Source organism: Saccostrea cucullata, unplaced genomic scaffold, assembly GCF_032062105.1.
Source record: "Saccostrea cucullata isolate Sc308-1 unplaced genomic scaffold, CSIRO_AGI_Scuc_v1 ctg937, whole genome shotgun sequence".
NCBI classification, from domain to species: Eukaryota; Metazoa; Mollusca; class Bivalvia; order Ostreida; family Ostreidae; genus Saccostrea; species Saccostrea cuccullata.
The window spans coordinates 154,384-172,460 of NW_026927959.1; the positions used below are offsets into that span (position 1 = coordinate 154,384).

General features: G+C 36.4%; 1 protein-coding gene and 1 pseudogene across 1 annotated transcript in view; one reads left to right on the plus strand and one right to left on the minus strand.

The window, feature by feature from the left end:
* LOC134276000 (uncharacterized) overlaps positions 1 to 18,077 on the plus strand; it is a 226,467-nt gene that overhangs the window by 128,388 nt on the left and 80,002 nt on the right. The gene's annotated exons all lie outside the window — the stretch shown is intronic.
* Positions 8,706 to 17,698, minus strand: LOC134275990 (uncharacterized; annotated as a pseudogene).

Consider the following 18,077-nt stretch of genomic DNA (forward strand, 5'->3'; position numbering starts at 1 on the left):
GAGCCCAGCAAGGATATGATGGTGCTAGGCTCCCATATTGTAATCACTGTCTATCTGTCTGTCATTCTATCATCCACAAATTTTCTGGGTTTTTTTTTCAAATAACTTTCTATTATACATGTAGTTTACCAATTGAATTCAAGTGTGGTAAGTTGGTTTAATAGGCACCAAGACATTTTGGTGGTTGAATAGGCAGTAAGAGGTCTGTCACATTGAGATAAAATAACATCTCTGTCTGCAATTATGAAGTTTGTTTTAATTAAAGTTAAGGTCAATTCTGAATGTCATACATTATTTAGGTTAAAAAACAGTACACTACGACTTATGATTTTATTGATTTCTGTAAACGACATTTTATTTTATTCATTTTTCTGCCATATCTAAATTCAAGAATGCTATTCAATAATTGATTTTAACAGCTACATGTAGGTACATAATGATCTCATTGTAACGCATTTAGAATATTATTATTATTGCTGAAAAAGTTCCTACAGAAGTGTTGGAAGAAAAGGATGAAAGATAAGTGCAATTAATTCCTTGGGATTTAAACGCTTGCTTTCTGCAGAAAATCTGTCCATGAAGAATCATATTTATATATGGAAATATACTCCGGTAGTGTAGATTCAGAGTTATTCAAATCATGACCCTTGGGGTTAGGGTAGACCACATCGAACATTCAAACTAATAGGATAAAAGTCACAGTTAGTCAAAGAAATATGTAAGCATTCTTATTTAGTTAAGATTTAAGTTTGCTTAAATCATATCTCTCCCCCTTTTACGGTTAGGTCGGAACGACTTAAGCGTTTTAATGCTAAATTGATTTAAAATTCTCCAGTTCCTAACCACAGTGCTAAAGTGAGTGATGTGGCCCATGGGACTCTTGTTTGAAGTTTTACCCATTGGAATGCCAATGACATACATTTCTTAAACTCAAGACAACCCATAAAAGACACATTAAACTTGGAGGAGTCAGAGCATACGTCCATAGAAGGTAGCCTTTTCCATTTCGAAGAAAATGAAACTGCCGACAAAACTATAAAACATTATTCTACATCTACAAATGCGGATCATAAACAATTGACGAAAAGAACAAAACACAAGAATTGTCTTTCAAGGACGATATTACATTCTCTGACGAAACCTTAGCAAGCACAGTCTACACATCGCTTTTGGGCCCCTTCTTTGAGAAGACGGTGCCCCAAAGTGGACATTTTTATGCAAGAATATATACCGGTATATCAGAAGAAAATTGGAAAACTTAAAATCTAGGCAAAGAGGTAGATGTTTTTCAAATAGCAACTGGGAGGATATCATATGTGACGGAATTAAGACGCCAATCCCTTTTGCGTCTATATGTTCAAATGACATAATGTTTCCCTTGCTACCGAGCGAGTATCTTCTACAAAACCTGCCTTTAGTGGAGAAGGCATTTGTAAATTTGAAGACTGCAAAATTGTTTTAAAGTTTGTCATGGATAGGGAAAGAAAAGTTCAATACTCAACGAGTCCACAGGTCAAGCTTGACATTACACAGAATTTTTCACGGCCAACAACAAACAATTTCAAGACGGGCCTAAACCTTTAAAATGTTACATGGACAGCTTCAGCTCAGTTAACAATGAAATAAAACCTTTCAGATTTTGATAATTCATCCAAAATTTTTCAAAAAATAGCCAGCGAATCTAGATTTTCCCACATATTCTAGCAAAATTAGATTTTGATTGATTGATTGTATGTTGATTAAGTCCCTCTCGAGAATTTTTCACTCCGATGGAGACGCCACCACTTGCCGGTGGAGAGCTACAAATTTTGCCCTGTACTTGGCACTTAGGGCCATTGAGCAGTGAGGGATCTTTTTCGTGCAAACACCTACTGCGACACGGGACCTCGGTTTTTACGGTCTCATTAGAAGGACCGGTCTCCACTTCCCACAGTGGGATTCGAACCCGCAACGTTAGGATTAACTCCTTACTTTGCGACTTTAGAGCAGACGCTTTTACCACTGCGCCACGCGGGCGACGATAACGTTTGAAGATTTAAAATATTAACATATAACTTACAAAGGACAAAGTTGGGGAAATGTGCGCTACGCCGACAGCGGGAGATAACTCTAAGAAATGTGAAATTCATCTATTGAAATCAGACCAAAACTGTAGGTTTTAAAATTAACATTTTTTTTGCATAACAAAAACAAGGAGGGAGAACCACCCTATATAAACTTAAACCCTTAGGTGATATATTTGAAAATCTTGTAATGCACGGTTGATAAATTGGTTCTTCGCAAGACGGTTGAGTGTGTATTAAACACAGCCATATGTAAAATTTTATTATAGAGGTCCAAAATGCTGTCAGTTAAAAATAAGACCAGAAGTCTCTGTCGAGACTAGCTCTACTGGTTTGTACTTACCGGTATAATAAAGAATTTTTCTGAATTTTCAATTTAAATTACTATGGATACATAAATCATCAAAATCAAAAACACAAAACTGTTAATTATGTATCCCAGTGTAGTCTGCTTGCATGCCAAATAATATTATAATCAGACTCAAACTGTTTTTGGAGTAGCATTTTAAAAGTATTTCAGATATTTCTATTTTTAGTACTGGTAACCAAGGCAACACCATTAATCAAAAATCAAAAACCGATACACAGAATTATGTATCTTAGTGTAGTCTACTTGTGTGCTAAGTAATACTGAATTCAGATCAAAACTGTAGGAGGAGTAGCATTTTGAAAGATTTTCACAGAAATTTCTATTTTAAGTAACAACAGCAACACTGTTCATCCAAATCAAAAATGGATAAACAGAATTATGTATTTTAGTGTCGTCTACTTGTGGGCCAAGTTATACTGAATTCAGACCAAAACTGTAGGAGGAGTAGCATTTTGAACGTATTTTAAAAAGAATACTATTTTTAGTAACAACAGCAGCACCGTTCATTGAAATCAACCAGAAGTCTCTGTCGAGACTGTAGCTCTACTGGTTTATACTTAAAACAAAGGAAGAGAAAAGTAGCAGTTGGGACTTGAGACTTTAATCAGCAATAAATAGAAAAATGATCCTTGCCACTCATCAAAATAAAAACCAATGCACAGAATTATGTATCTTAGTACAGTCTACTTGTGTGCCAAGTTATACTGAAATCAGACCAAAACTGCAGGAGGAGTAGCATTTTGAAAGAATTTCACAGAAATTTCTATTTTTAGTAACCATGGCAACATTGTTCATTGAAATCAAAAACTGATGCACAGAATTATGTATCTTAGTGTAATCTACTTATTTGCCAAGTTATATCAAAATCAGACCAAAACTGTAGGAGGAGTAGCATTTTGAAAGAATTTCACAGAAATTTATATTTTTAGTAACCACGGCAACACCGTTCATCGAAATCAAAAACCGATGCACGAAAATTAAAATCTTAGTGTAGTCTACTTGTGTGCCAAGTTATACTGAAATCGGACCAAATCTGGAGGAGGAGTAGCATTTTGAAAGAATTTCAATTAAAATTTCTATTTTTAGTAACCACGGCAACACCGTTCATCGAAATCAAAAACCGATGCACAGAAATATGTGTTTTAGTGAAGTCTACTTGTGTGCCAAGTAATATTGAAATTGGACCAAAACTGTAGGAGGAGTAGCATTTTGAAAGAACTTCAAAGAAATTTCTATTTTTAGTAACCACGGCAACACCGTTCATCGAAATCAAAACCCGATGCACAGAATTATGTATCTTAGTGTAGTCTACTTTTGTGCCAAGTTATATTGAAATCAGACCAAAACTGTAGGAGGAGTAGCATTTTGAAAGAATTTCAAAGAAATTTCTATTTTTAGTAACCACGGCAACACCGTTCATCAAAATCAAAACCCGATGCACAGAATTATATATCTCAGTGTAGTTTACTTGTGTGCCAAGTTATATTGAAATCGGACCAAAACTGTAGGAGGAGTAGCATTTTGAAAAATTGTTTACAGACAGACAGACGGACGGACGACGGACGCATTACTTCGCATAAGCTCTTTGGTCTCTGACCAGTCATACAAAGAATTATGTATCTTAGTGTAGTCTACTTGTGTGCCAAGTAATACTGAATTCAGACCAACACTGTAGAAGGAGTAGCATATTGAATGTATTTCAAAAAAATTTCTATTTTTAGTAACAACGGCAACAACGTTCATCGAAGTCGAAAACCGATACACAGAATTATGTATCTTAGTGTAGTCTACTTGTGTGCCAAGTTATATTGAAATCAGACCAAAACTGTAGGAGGAGTACTCCGAGTAGCATTTTGAATGATTTTCACAGAAAGTTCTATTTTTAATAACCAAGGCAACACCGTTCATCGAAATCGAAAACCGATACACAGAATTATATATCTTAGTGAAGTTTATTTGTGTGCCAAGTTATATTGAAATCAGACCAAAACTGTAGGAGGAGTAGCATTTTGAATGATTTTCACAGAAATTTCTATTTTTAGTAACAACGGCAACACTGTTCATCGAAATCAAAAACTGATACACAGAATTATGTATCTTAGAGTAGTTTATTTGTGTGCCAAGTTATATTGAAATCAGATCAAAACTGTAGGAGGAGTAGCATTGTGAAAAATTGTTTACAGATACGTCATTGATTTGATGATTCATTCGATGCCTTTGTCGTCCAGCTAATCGCGGAATCCTTAGTTGAATCTCAAATTCCTCTCCAACTTTTTCTGCCTTTTCAAAGAGTGATATACACACATTTGGGTCACCATCGCGTTCATCACTCAAACTTTTGACTACAATTTTGGCTTCCTGTGCCGCTTCTAATTAATCTAAATCGGGGTTGTGGCAATAATTTGTAAGCGCTACTGTTGCGCTGATAAGATGCTCAGCTACCACTAGGGCAATAATGAAATCCAATTTAAGAATGGCGTCCAGGTCTTGTGCAGCTTTGCAATCGTCTTCCTTTAAACCCTCTTAAGACGACACGACAACCGAAAAGCATCGAGAAAAAGTATACAGAGAATCTGCTCTACTTGAACATCTAGTTTCACAAAAGTTCGTAATTTTGTTCGTTTCTCCATTTGCTCGTTAAATGTTTGATTTTGAGATAACTCTTCAAAAAAAGGCCAGAGGTCTCTGCAGAATAATCAAACGAAAGTGCAATGTCCTTCAGAGGGGGGTTGTCGAGGTGAACGACGTCTGCTAAGTGTGACAAGTTTTGCCAAAACCCTCTGTTCCTCCAGATAAGGATTCTTTCATGCGACTGTGTCTTTTGTGTAAGAAGGCTGTTTAATTTCCACAACAGAATCGTTGTAACCTGCAGCACTCATAGATGGGTCCCTCCTTAGAAGCTGACCGATTACTACTATCTTTGAGTCCAGACCATGAATCAGATACTCAGAAAAGGAGATATTTGTTCAGTCTTCTCATTCGGTAAATAACAAATGTCATTGCTGCCTATTTGTAAGAAATCTATGTCGGGAGTTCCGGTAATTCTTCTCAACATATGCTGAAGGCCACATGTACGTAGACCCCCCTTTTCACATACAGATATTTTGTAATTTTCTGAATCTAACTTAAGATCCTTCAAATCTAGATATGAGTCTATGAACTCCAAAAGTATGCGTATTAATGAATGTCCGAGGAGACAGATGTGTATTTTTACAGAGCGAGAATCGGGATTCACCCCGCCATGCTATAAGTATGGGGCCAATGTGGTTTACATTAGCACAAGAAAATTAAACACTTATATAGCTTACGTGTCTTGTTTATCGCTTCTTTTTTGTTTTAATTAATATGTGGGAAGATATATAATAAGACTACAACTGTAGGAGTAGCTTTTAATAAAATTTAAAATTTTAGTTTTTTTTTAAATTTTAGTTACCATGACAACATCATTCATCAAAATAAAAAAAACAATAAAGACAATAATGTATCTCTGTGTAGTCTATTTGCATGCCACATTATATTAAAATCAGACTAAAACAGTGTTTGGGGTAGTAATTTGAGAGCATTTTACAATATTTCTATTTTTAGTAACCACAGCAAGAATGTTCAACGAAATCAAAAACCGATATACAGAATTATGTATCTTAGAGTAAATCTACTTTTGTGTCATGTGGTATTGAAATCAGACGAAAACTGAAGGAGGAGAAGCATTTTACAGAAATTTCTATTTTTAGTAATCACGGCTACACCATCCATCGAAACAGAATTATGTATCTCGGTGTAGTCTACTTGTTTGCCAAGTTATATTGAAATTACCTGCAGAACTGTAGCTCTCCGAAAAAAATACATATTGTTAGACCGGAGAGCTACAGAGCCACCCATTGAAAAAAACTGTATATATATATTGCGCACAAAAAGAATGAGCTGTTTATCGATTTATTTCTCCGTGATTTTAAAATGTCATCTCAAAATACATGTATTACTAACCGTGTGTTCCTTACATATTCTTTCACTGTTTCCACAACAAAACATTCCTTATAATTGTTTATGAAGGGGATCCAGTTTGGGTGTTATACCCCAACCCCAAATCAGGCCTATCAGGAAACTCGTTAAGAACTGGGCAGGCCCTTGTGTGGTCACACAGAAAATAAATGATGTTCTTTACAAAATTAAAAAGTCTCCGAAGCACAAGGGGAATATATTGCACCACAACAGGTAATAAAGCTGTATGTTGGTCAGAATATATATCAACAAGGTTTAGAAAGAGACGGTGAATTTCATGAATACATGTATTTGACATTACTTTTGCTTCTTATTTTCTTGCATGAATTTTTTGTTTTCTTTCATAAACATTCTTGCGGAAATGAAGAGAGATTATTTATGTTGTGTTTTTATAACAAGAGGCCCACGTGCCTCATAGGTCACCTGAGTATTATGTAAAAACTTTCCATCAATTGAATTTGTTCATGTTTTAAAGGCTGGCCATCAAATGGCATATGCTATAAACTGACCACCAGTTCTTCTGTCTAACTCCCAAAGGATATGGATAAGACTGCTTGTTCAGAAATGTTCTAAAGAAATGATTGAGACAGCTAGCCTTCCTATATTGATTATTATTTATTCATTAATTAATCTTTGACTGGATTCTTGTCTACTCATTACTCCCAAGATATTAATGGATCTGCACTTCTAACCCTAAAACACTTTTAAAACATATAAAATACTCAATGATATTTTTTTTATATTTAATGTCGGACAGGTTTCATATTTAATTCATATGGACAAGTAGGTATGCTGATTCAACCCCACCCCAAAAAATTAGTTTTTAAATTAATTGATATTATATAATATCAGATTATTAGTTTACAATGCAACATCAAATTAGTTTTAATTACTTTTCATGAAATTCATTTTAAAACTTAAGCTATTCAACAAGAGGTATTTTTAATCCAACAGACTGGCTGCCCATTTGCCAAATTCCCAAAGGGGTTTAGATAACACCGATGCTATACCAGTTAGCTCCTCACATAAACCAATTAATTTCTCTCTAATTAAATTTCTGCTATCAAAATTCTTCTTGGCAGTACTTGATAATTATGCCCATGGGACAAACTGAATTCCTCTCTTTAATACTAATATTTGTTACAGATCATGCTGTAAAGTATATAATGAAAAAAAAAAAGTTTTTACTTGATTTAACACTTTTTCATATGGAAACAACTATATTTTTTGCATTTTTTAATATTGTGAAATTTAAAAGACTTAGTTTTTTTTAAAAATTTCACTTAAATTAAAGGTCACAGTGACCTTGAAATAGGTCGCGACACACCTTCTACCTAAGATGTATACTTTTGCCAAGTTTGATAGCTCTAGGTCTTATAGTTTTCTAGTTATGAGCCGGTCAGGATTTTTCCATATTTGGCCATAGCATCTTTATTTAAGGTCAGAGCGACCTACTCTTTGTGCGCGACACACCGTCTACCCAAAATGTATCAGTTGACAAAGTTTGATAATCCTAGACCTAATAGTGTTGAAGTTATGAGCCGACACGAATGGAGAGACGGACGGACATGAAGCCTATAACATAATACGTCCCGTCTAAAGACGGGTGTATAAAAACCACATAATTATCATCCAGTCAAATGCTGAAGGAAGTTTTTCATATTAATTGTTAGTATACTTAGCTATTTATACACTGAATTGACATCAGAGTTTTCTGTTATTTCCTGATAATGACAAGGAGCACACGGCGGGTGTGACCGGTCAAAAGGGGATGCTCACTCCTCCATGGCATCTGCTCCACATCTAATATTATAGAGATCCGTGTTTGTTCTGCTCCTATTCTGTATTGTTTTATAGACTTTTGATCTTGAATAATGTGCATTATTTTCATGACTCATAGACAAGTTGAAATGTTAAAACAACCATTAACTTAAGACTATGAGTAAGTATTTAGCAATTTTTAAAAGAGTTTTTTTCCCAAGACTTTAAGGTTTGTTATCGATAGAGAATTATTCCATTTTCACAAGGAAAAAAATGTCTCATTTTAACAAAATAGCAGCAGATAATAAATATTAATAAAAAAATAATTTTGGTAATTTTCTGTATGTTAACTTTTGTTGAAAAAAGTATTTGGATAAAAGATATTTTGACCAGCATTTGTTTTAATTTGGAAGCTTTCATTTAATGCTCAAATTCAATTAAGTTGTGCAAATTGCCTTTTACATGTTTAAAAATATCCACTTCTTTTCATAAAGAATAAAAAAAGAAAAAAATATTTTTGGTAGTTCTCTTTATTTCAACTTTTGTTGAAAACAGTATTTTGATGAAAGATTTTATTTAATATAATCTGTGTTCTTTTTCACCAACTGCAAATAAAAGTTATGCAAGAGACTATTAGACTTCAAGAGTTCTTGAAGACAAGTTGAGGTTTCCTGATACAAGTTCAAGGAGGTTTCCTCATACAAGTTCAAGATGGTGATATTCTCAAAGCTACACTTTGTTAATGGATATGCAAGTGCGTCACCTCTTGCAAAAATTATGACGACATGAATAGTAGTAGTATCTGAAAACACCTTTTTCACAAGATCCAGAGCTCGACCAATCGTATCTCCCCTGTGAGTAGCCCCAGTAGCGACTTGGATAAGATAAAGAATCGAGCTTTTTGCTGAGTCGTGGTATCTTAGCAGGGGTGCATGCCTCGGTATCATCTTTAACAGGAACAAATACAAAGTAATTAATTGCCAAATATTTTTGGATCTCGGGGGACACAACAAACCTGTCTGTTGAAGATATCAGTTTTTCTAACATACAAAGCTACCATACAAACATCTTTTTCATGGCCCTTCAGATTTGTAGGAACATTTTGTACACAGTCATCTATGTTCTGTTGATCTGGATGGAAAAATTTCCTAGAAGAAATCCCGAGAAGAAGCCAATCATCTGATGTTTGTGAAACATAAAACTGGGTTTCCGAGGGCCGATATGATGTTTCCATAGTTTCGTCTATTAATGGCAGTAACCACAAATACCTTTTTTTGGGCACGAACCAATAATTTTACAAACTCCTTTCTGGCCCCGCCATTTTGGAACATGAGTAAAAATTTCATCACTACTAGCACTTTGCAAGACCTTATCAAGACTATATAAGGCAATCTTTTCGCCATTCACTTGCTAAATATGGTTGCAGATGTCGTACTATCACTACTAGATCTCCTTCCTGTAAGCCCAGAGCAATGATTCTTGAATTGTTTTCCAAATCCTCCTGTGTAACCCTGTTCATGTCTACCTGAACCAGAAGTCTCTGTCGAGACTAAAGCTCTACTGGTTTGTACATATAGCAAAGTATAGCAAAGAAAAGTACTTAAGCAGTTGGAAATTGAAACTTTTCAACAGCAATAAATAGAATAATGATCCTTGATTAAGTCTCTTTTTGTTCTAAGTGTAGTCTACTTGCATGCCACATTATATTATATAATCAGACTAAAACTGTACTTGGAGTAGCATTTTGAGAATATTTAACAGAAATTTCTATTTTTAGTAACCACGGCAACACCATTCATCGAAATCAAAAACCGATACACAGAATTATGCATCTTAGTGTAGTCTACTTGTGTGCCAAGTTATATTGAAATCAGACCAAAAATGTAGGAGGGGTAGCATTTTGAAAGAATTTCACAGAAATTTCTATTTTTAGTAACCACGGCAACACCGTTCATCGAAATCAAAAACCGATACATAGAATTATGTATCTTAGTGTAGTCTACTTGTGTGCCAAGTTATACTGAAATCAGACCAAAACTGTAGGAGGAGTAGCATTTTGAAAGAATTTCAAAGAAATTTCTATTTTTAGTAGCCAAACCAACACCAATCATCGAGATCAAAAGCTGATACACAGAATTATGTATCTTGGTGTAGTCTACTTGTGTGCCAAGTAATATTGAAATCAGACCAAAACTGTAGGAGGAGTAGCATTTTGAAAGAATTTCATAGAAATTTCTATTTTTAGTAACCACGGCAACACCGTTTTCGAAATCAAAAACCGATACACAGAATTATGTATCTTAGTGTAGTCTACTTGTGTGCCAAGTTATATTGAAATCAGACCAAAACTGTAGGAGGAGTAGCATTTTGAAAGAATTTAAAAGAAATTTCTATTTTTAGTAACCACGGCAACACCGATTATCGAAATCAAAAACCGATACATAGAATTATGTATCTTAGTGTAGTCTACTTGTGTGCTAAGTTATATTGAAATCAGATCAAAAGTGTAGGAGGAGTAGCATTTTAAAAGAATTTAAAAGAAATTTATATTTTTAGTAACCACGGCAACACCGTTCATCGAAATCAAAAACCGATAAACAGAATTATGTATCTTAGTGTTGTCTACTTGTGTGCCAAGTTATATTGAAATCAGACCAAAACTGTAGGAGGAGTAGCATTTTGAAAGAATTTCATAGAAATTTATATTTTTTAACCACGGCAACACCATTCATCGAAATCAAAAACCAATACACAGAATTATGTATCTTAGTGTAGTCTACTTGTGTGCCAAGTTATACTGAAATCAGACCAAAACTGTAGGAGGAGTAGCATTTTGAAAAATTGTTTACAGACAGACGGACAGACAGACAGACAGACAGACGGACGGACGACGGACGCATTACTATCGCATAAGCTCTTCTGGTCTCTGATGAAAACATCATTGATCGCTATCACGATTTGTCTCCCCTTGTGCTTCTGTAAAGACGTATTCTCCCTCATCAGGAATATTCCAAGTGAAACAGTTGTATGAAGTATAAATTTGTCATACACTGCTTTCTTTCCACTTCCCTTAAAATCAGCAATTTCCCTTTGGACTTGTTTTGTATATCGTAACCATGCTTGTTCAACTGTTTTTCCAAAAGCATACATGTAGTCTAAGACAGTATGAAGTAATCTAGGAGTCATTAAAAAAAACATATCATATGCATCTTTTCCTTTCTGTGCGAGGCCTTCATCCCTGATCCAAAACTTTCAAAGACCCACTCCAGATTTTCAAAAAATATTATTATCAAGTTGTAATTCTTTGAGTCAAATTCACCGTTATGTAGACAAGCAGTGAATCCTGTTTGGATCACAATAAACTTTATGTTTCCAGGATGCTTTGGATTTTCTCCATATGGTGGGAGTTAAATATGTCATGTGATCTATCACGAGACAATCTCCAGCTTTAAAATTCTCTGAGAAGGAAAAGAATTTTTCTAAATTTTATCCCTTGTGTCAATTTTATTAAGATCTACATAATGAATTCTGTTGTCTTCTTTACTCCTGCAGTCTAAAACATCAAACAGAACTGTAGAGGTTTTTCCCATTCCCTGTATTCCTGTAACACAATTCCAAATCACTTCTTGTAAATACATCAATCAATTTGATGAAAACATCATGGAATTTGGTTTTTATAAATTTTTCCAGCTTTAAAATAAGATAAATCGGCAAAAAGTTTCGCCTTCTCGTCTTCAGTTACATGTTGTAATACTTCTCTCAAACTCATCCAAATTGTTTCGAATCTGAAAAAAAAATAGAATATGAGAATATTTGATAAGTCAAGCTCATTCTGTAAACATTATATTACATGTAGCTGTATTGATGAAATTAATTTGCTAGTGTAAAATTTTGATAAAATTTTTTTATTATGTTCCCTAATAAAATGAGATAGTAAGACATTACATCCTTCATAAATGTTTACCTCTACATATTTTATACAGTGTATTATACGCCCGTCAATTATTGTTCAATTATCATAAACAGTTTAGAGTGCAAGAAAATCATGTCAACCTTGATTCAAAGATTTCCTCAATTTTTTCATTCCTTATAATACTTTATGTTTATACATCTTATTAAGTGTAGTCATATAACATGATACAAGAGACCCATGGGCATTTTTGGTCACCTGAGCATCATGTAACAACTTTCTAACAATTGAATTTGGGTCTTGCATCATGTTTTAAACCAGAGGCCATGACATTCACTGTTTTAAACGAGGCACCATTGCTTATCATAACTATACACCTAGCATGCAAAAGTTTGGTTACTTGATACCCATACACAGTAGTGCTGTACCAATAATCAGAAAACATTGATTGTTGAAGAAAAAATGCTACCGATTCTGATGATCAATTATCATTTTTCATAATCGATCATCGAAAACACATATCTTGTAAAATACATTCGGACCAGGATTCTCATTAAGTGCCAAAACCTCAAAAAAAAATTGTTGTAATTAATTTTGAAGTTATTTCCAGTGCAAATCCCTTTGTATACTTAAAATTCGTTTTGGGACGATTCTGTGGTGAGGGCTTGTCCCGAGACACAGTAAGATAATTCTAACTACCGATAGAAATACAGGCGCATCACTATTTTCTAACAAAGAATAGTAAGGGTGACATCTGTATGGATTTCAATTATACTTGCATATTTTTTTAATAATTGTGACAATACAGCGTACATATATTTAGTACATATATCTAGTTAATAAGCTGCAGACGCTCAGACTCTTTAAATAGTATCCCATACATCCAAACATTGTAAATGTTTTTAATTAAAAAAAACGGCTACGAAAAAGCAACATTTTTTTTTTGAAAAAATCTCTATTCACAGCATACATGTATTACAAAAATCAAGGAAGTTTAGATCATCAAAGGCTGTGTGCTACTCCTGTGATTTTTTTTTATAGCAAAATGGGCTCCTAAAAAGTGTCATTTTGAGAACAAATGAAACAAGTCAAAATATGCCCAGATAGGTCCCAGAAGCCACCTCCTGCAAAGTAAGAATTAAAAATTTTAAGGGGGAAGACCCCCGGACCCCCCGCTTGACAAAAGGAGGAAAACCCCCCTCTCGGACTAACTCCCCTCGGCCCGTTGGCCCTCGACTCGGGGCTTTGGCCCTCAAGTCTGAAGTGCCCCCTACTTTTTCTCCACCTACTGTAGAAATTAACGAGAACCATGCATTCCATATTTATGCATTCAGTATAGTGAAAATGCATTTATTCTTTGAAAATCTTCTTTTCTGCTTCTGGGTATTAAATAAACTAACTAAGCACATAGTTATGATGAGCAAGAGTGCCTTTTCCAAAATTGTGAATTTTATGGCCCCAGGGTCAGGGGTTCTGGTGTTAGGGCGGGGCTCTATTGATTATATAGTGAAAGTGCATTAATTTTATGGCCCCAGGGTCAGAGGTTCTGGTGTTAGGGCGGGGCTCTATTGATATTGATTACATAGTGAAAATGCATTATTTTTGAAAATCTTCTTCTCTGCTTCACGGTATTAAATAAACTAACCTGATTATGCAGTAGATACAGAGAAAGATCCTTGTCCAGTGGTTAAGAAGACCAAGGGGTATTTGCCAACGAAACCTGAGTTGGATGAGAGGTTCACGATCAAGGCTATCAGTAATTGTGGTTCCTTCCAGCAAGATATTGAATGGAGGCACCCCTTGTCTATTCCTTCTGGCAGCCGGCAAAAGGGGCATCACGCTACATTCCAAAAGAACACGGGTCCTCTCTTTAGTGACAAGATCGAAGACAACAGAGTGTTCCGATGTCTCTTCTCCCGAGATGGATGAAGGCTGCTACATCTGGTAGGTAGCAGAGGAGACTGGAGGTTCCATAGTTCCACCGGAAACTGACTCGGGGCCTCCTCTTCCAGGATCAAAGAAACAGATGGCTGGGTGGAAGCACAGAAGGCAGCGGGGTAGGCAAACTTCCAGAGAACTGAGTTCTTGAGGTCTGGAAGATCAGTGCTGGGGGGTGTTGTGGAGTCCAGAGGCTTCTCTACAGATTCCTAGGTCTCAGAAGAGGTAGATGGGATAGGAGTCTCAGGAGCAGGAGGGTTTTAGTCAAGAAGAGGCTGCGTTGTCACAGGAAGGGAGTCTTCATCCTGCTCAATCGTACATACCGGAATGGCAATTAGAGGACCACTATCACTAGATGCAAATACTGGGACCGGGGAAATTCACTGGTTTGACACTTCTGTCCGAGATTCTTGCAGGAAACAGGCGGATAGTTTGGATGGAATGTAGGGAGGTGGAGGGGCTCTCTTCCAGATGGATTCTATTAATTTTGCATCTACCCCAAGCAGCTTGACATTTCCTTCAATAGAATGGGTGAAGAGAAAACAGGGTCGAGAGCTGGAAGAAAGGATCTGGGTGGATGTTCTGCGACTTCCTCATCACTGATGACAGTATCTGGGGGTTACGGCTGGCCTCTGATGTCATCTTAATGTTGAACACTTCGTCTTCTTCTGACGTAACATGTACCCTGATTCACCCCCCTTCTAAGCTGATAGCCTTGATCGTGAACCTCTCATCAAACTCGGGTTTTGTTGGTGAATACCCCCTAGGCTTCTTTACTACTGGAGTAGGATCTTCTTCTGTCTCTTCTACTTAATTTGGTCTAAAGTGCTCTTCTGGTGTTAATGAAGAACCTCTTCCCTCCTCCCAACCCTGCCCAAATTCCCTGAGTTTTCTGCTGCTCAGTCCATTGTTCCTCACCCAGGAGACCATTTTCAGTCTTGCCCGAATGGCCGCCTTGCTTCTCCAGGGGTTTGGTTGTACAATCTTCTTGTAATCAGAGGGATGCAAGGAGAACCAAAATCCATTCGCCTCTGAGTAGAAGTCATTTGGTACGTCCTTCAGCCTTTCCATCCCCTTGTTGGCCTCCAGGACATGCTCCCTACTCAATGGCCCTGAGTGCCGAGCATAGGACAAAATTTGCAGCTCTCCACCGGCAATTGGTGGCGTCTCCATATGAGTGAAAAATTCTCGCGAGGGACGTTAAACAATGTACAATCAATCAATCAATAAATTGAAAATGGTCAACGTCATAATTATAAAACATATGTACAATTACATGAACATATTAACAGTAATAAGCACCATAACAACAATGTATGCACATGCAATTATGCTAGAGAAGAATGTGTTCATTGCAGAATAAGAGAACTACTGTCAGTCGTCCCATAAACCAGGCTGAAGAGGAACAGCCTTTCCCTTAACCCTTTCTTCAACGGCATGGACAAGGCCGGTTAGCCTGTTATATGTTGCCTCCTCATGAATCTGTCTAAGAATACACTTGTCATAAGGAAGGACTTTAGAGTTGTAAGTAGATGATCTCAAGTAATCTAATATGCAATCAAAGTACCGAGGGTTCCTGTCCAGAAAAAATGTTTTGGTATCATTGCTCCAAGAACATAAGTCCTTGGCCACCATGGCTGACAAAATGGAACTTGGGTCGTCCTGCATCGTTTGTCGGCTAGTTTTGAATCTCCTATCCCCGACACTTAAATCTATACGCTTTTTTATTGGATCTCCAGTCGATTTAGCATTATTTCTTTCTTGTCTGTAGGATGATATACCGACACTGTGACGTTGGCCACCTGGTATTCGAAGGCTGTATCGTTCTTGCTAACTTTTGGTTCTTCAGCACGCTCGGAAATGTCGGGACTCTCCAAGGAATTCGCTGAAGATTCCTTGGACGAAGTGCCACTCGAGGACGATGGAGATGATGACTCATCGAACAGCCTCCGGTTAGCCGGCCTATCTATGTGGAACTGGTGTTTCAGCTGGCGTATTGGCTGATGGAACCGTTGTTTCTGTGGCCTTTGTCAACGCAGGTTTGTTTGTCACACGGTTTGATTCAGACAGTTTTTGTTGTTTCTAAAAGGGTTCTTGGTGGCAAACCCAGATGATCCTTTTATCTGTGTATCCCTTGTGCATGTTTGGAGTCGTTTTCTTCAAAAATGGTTCGATGAACCTAAATATGTTTCCCTGAAATTCTGCGAATTATTTCTTGTCCTCGTTATGGGTCATGGAGGACTTTTTCTACGGATAGCATTTACGAATATTCACATAATTTACACATAGTATCTTCATAAGTTAGGCGGTAGTAAAGTTGATTGCACCGCAAGTTGAAAATAAATTCATAATTATAAGTTATTTCACTTTGAGTTCGAGAGCAAGGGTTGTTTGCAGATACTAGAATAAATAAATAAACTGTATAAAGTAGTCATGACAAGTTCACCCCCCCCCTTTTTTCTTGGGTCAATTGATTGTCTGAATGGTCAGCATTTCATTAGTTGTTCTTTGATTGTTGCCATTCTCAATTAAAACTTGTTATGCCTGACGAGGGAGTTTTTATGCCAACTGAGTAACCAGGTGACCTATTGCTATCCGTTTTCGTCCGTCGTCGTGCGTAGTCCGTTAACATTTGAACAATTTCAGCTTTTTCTCTGCAACCACTGAACCAATTTCAACCAAATTTGGCACAAAGCATCTATGGTTGAAGGAAAACATAAATTGTGAATTTCATGATCCCTGCCCCCATGGGGTCTGAGGGGTGGGATCAAAACCACTAAAATTAATGCAATCTTTAAAAATCTTCTTTATTCCTGGACATCAAGCAGTCAAACTGTTTGCATGATTGTAATCAGCATTGCGTCCTCTAAAAAAAATTGTGAAATTCATGGCCCTGGGGTCAGAAGTTCTAGTGCTAGGGCGGGGCTAAGGAAGTATATACTCAGTAGTGAAAATACATTATTTCTTTGAAAATCTACTTCTCAGCTCCTGGGTATTAAATAAACCAACTAAATACAAAGTTATGATGAGCAAGAGTGCCTCTACCAAAATTATTAATTCTATGGCCCCAGGGTCAGGGGTTCTGGTGTTAGGGCGGGGCTCTATTGATTATATAGTGAAAATACATGAATTCTTTGAAAATCTTCTTCTCTGCTCCTAGGTATTAAATACGAAACTAATTGCATAGTTATGATGAGCGAGAGTGTCTCTACCAAAACTGTGAATTTTATGGCCCTGGGGTCAGGGGTTCTAGTGCTAGGGCGGGGCTCTATTGATTGCATAGTGAAAATACATGAATTCTTTGAAAATTTTCTTCTCAGCTCTTAGGTATTAAATACACTAACTAAGTGCATAGTTATGATGAGCAAGAGTGCCTCTACCAAACTTGTGAATTTTATGGCCCCAGGGTCAAGGGTTCTGATGTTACGGCGGGGCTCTATTGATTACATAGTGAAAATACATGAATTCTTTGAAAATTTTCTTCTCAGCTCTTAGGTATTAAATACACTAAGTGCATAGTTATGATGAGCAAGAGTGCCTCTACCAAAACTGTGAATTTTATGGCCCTAGGGTCAGGGGTTTTGGTGTTAGGGCGGGGCTCTATTGATTATATAGTGAAAATACACGAATTGTTTGAAAATCTTCTTCTCTGCTTCTAGGTATTAAATAAACTAACTAAATGCATAGTTATGATGAGCAAGAGTGCCTCTACCAAAATTGTGAATTTTATGGCCCCAGGGTCAGAGGTTCTGGTGTTAGGGTGATACTCTATTGATTACAAATTGAAAATACATGAATTCTTTGAAAAATTTCTTCTATGCTCCTAGGTATTAAATAAACTAGCTAAGTAGTTAGTTATAATGAGCAAGAGTGCCTCTACCAAAATTGTTAATTTTATGACCCCAGGGTCAGGGGTTCTGGTGTTAGGGCAGGGCTCTATTGATTATATTGTGAAAATATATTAAATCCTTGAAAATTTTCTTCTATGCTCCCAGGTATTAAGCAGATGAACTACCTATGTAGTTATGATGAGCAA